This window comes from Erinaceus europaeus, chromosome 7, assembly GCF_950295315.1.
Source record: "Erinaceus europaeus chromosome 7, mEriEur2.1, whole genome shotgun sequence".
Taxonomy (NCBI): domain Eukaryota; kingdom Metazoa; phylum Chordata; class Mammalia; order Eulipotyphla; family Erinaceidae; genus Erinaceus; species Erinaceus europaeus.
The window spans coordinates 47,462,565-47,464,969 of NC_080168.1; the positions used below are offsets into that span (position 1 = coordinate 47,462,565).

At 35.2% G+C, this 2,405-nt stretch overlaps 1 non-coding gene across 1 annotated transcript; it reads left to right on the top strand.

Moving 5' to 3' along the window:
• The first annotated feature begins 961 nt into the window (after window positions 1–961).
• On the top strand, window positions 962–1,093 carry LOC132539669 (small nucleolar RNA SNORA68). The gene has a single exon (XR_009550999.1). It is a non-coding gene; the product is annotated as a small nucleolar RNA SNORA68 (small nucleolar RNA).
• The last annotated feature ends 1,312 nt before the right edge of the window (window positions 1,094–2,405 follow it).

Below are 2,405 nucleotides of genomic sequence, written 5' to 3' on the forward strand. Positions count from 1 at the left end.
AAAAGTAAGGAGGTAAGATGGGCTTGGATGTTTATAAATTAGACCTGTGGGCATGGTTCAGGCTCTCTCTCCAGAGGTAACCCTGCCAAGATGTGAGTAAAGGCTCTGGGTGGCTTATACCCATCCTAATTTGAATGTTCTTAATTTTCCTGAGTAAAGTTAAAATTCCTCAAAATCATGCTTTCTTCTCAATTCTTTGTTGGAATTATAGGTGATGAATCTTTAAAAAAGTGGAAACAAACTTGGACCATAATTCCTCCCAATACAATCGGACTTCCTTTCCCCATAGTATCTTTTCAAGTCCTCTGTAAAATGGTGACAGTACATTTCTGCTCTGCTATTTCTGTTACATTTATTTATATGTCTATTTTTATGCCAGTACCATAGTTCTCTGGATTTTGTAGCTTTGTAAGAAAATTTGATAACAGTAATCGTAAAGGGTTCAGCTTTGGTATTTTTTCTTAGTATTGTTTTGATGATTTGAGGACCATTGTGACTCCATATGAATTTTAATATTGTTTTCTTATATCTGTAAAAAAGTGGCATTAAATTTTGATAAGGATAGTCTTAAATCTACAGACTTGCAATAATGTTAAATCTTCCCCACCATGAATGCAGGTATTCTCTTTTTTTCCTTTGTTTAAAAGTCTGAGTTTTTCTGGAGTTGGGTGGTTAAGTGCACGTGGCGCCAAGCACAAGGACTGGAGTAAGGATCCAGGTTCGAGCCCCTGGCTCCCCACCTGCAGGGGAGTTGCTTCAAGGTTGTGAAGCAGGTCTGCAGGTGTCTCTCTTTCTCTCCCCCTCTGTTTTCCCCTCCTCTCTCCGTTTCTCTCTGTCCTATTCAACAACGACATCAATAACAATAATAACTACAACAATAAAAAAAAAAACAAGGTCAACAAAAGGTAAATTAAATAAATAAATAAATATTAAAAAATATTTTTTAAAAAGTTTGAGTTTTTCAGCACCTAAACCCAAGGGCCATTATTTATTATAATAGTACATCAAACATAGGTGCTAACAGCAAAGGATACCTCGTCACCTTTGGAGGACTTCCTGTCCCCTTCAAAGTGAATTTAGAGGTTCTACACACCCCCTGGGAAAAAAAAAAGTTTGATTTTATTTATTTCATGAGTGGATGAGTGAGAGAATAGCCAGAGTATCATCCTGGCATATACAATACTAGGGATCAAATTCAAGACCTTATGTTTTCAAGTTTAAAACTTTATCCTGTGTGCCTTCTCCTGTTCCATATCTTGTCTTTCCTTCTGTCTTTATTTTCTTTTATCAAGTTCTACAATTTTATTTCTATTTTTAACAATATTAAAAATATTTTAATAATTATGTATGTATTGGATGGAAAAGAGAAATTGAAAGAGAAGTTCTATGATATTTTTCCTTTTTTTTTTCTTTATTTGCCTCCAGGGTTATTGCTGGGACTCTGTGCCTGCACTGCAAATCCACTGCTCCTGGAGGCCATTTTTTTTCCATTTTGTTGCCCTTGTTGTTGTTATTGTTATTGTTGCCATTGATGTTGTTGTTGGATTGGACAGAGAGAAATCAAGAGAGGAGAGGAAATGAAGAGAGGGAGAGAAAAATAGACACCTGCAAACCTGCTTCACTGTTTGTGAAGTGACCATCCTATAGTGGGGAGCCAGTGGCTGGAACCAGGATCTTTAGCCAGTCCTTGCGCTTTGCACCACGTGTGCTTAACCTGCTGTGCCACTGCCCATGTTCTGTGGCTTTTATTGTGTACATGTAAGCAAGGGAAGATGGAAACTATAAATAGATACATCCATAGTGTTAATATAGAAACTTTGGTCTTAAGAAAAATTTAATTTATACCTATTAGACTGGTAAAGAAAAGAACTCTAGCTCAAATAACATCTGTAGTGAAAATTTACTGTAGTTTGAATATCTATTGATATTTACTACAATTATTGGAATTTTAGTTTAGTATAGATTGAGTATTGAATATCTATTGAAGGAGGAAACATAGTTAAACATTAAAACCCCCGGCTTCACTCTTCTTACATATAAGAACCTGAAATCCTATGTATAGACATAGAAGAAGAAAACTATAAAAGAAAATTTTATTTTTTGTTTTTCTTACCAACAACTGTGTGTTATTGATTATTTATTTTAAGAAAAATATTTTTTCAGACTCTTTTTCACAGATATATCACCTCCTTCATTTGATTTAATTTATTCCTAAATAGTTCTATGCTATTGTAAGTGGGATTTTTTTTTCTATTTATATTTCACATATTTTGGAGAACCTGGTTAGCAGGGGTTCATTCATAGGACACTTTCTAAAGTTGCAGCAGTATGCCTGATACTGAGGTAGGCTTGCATTGGGGTGCCAGTGAAGACAGGATTCATTTTCCTTTTCTTTCCCCACAGGG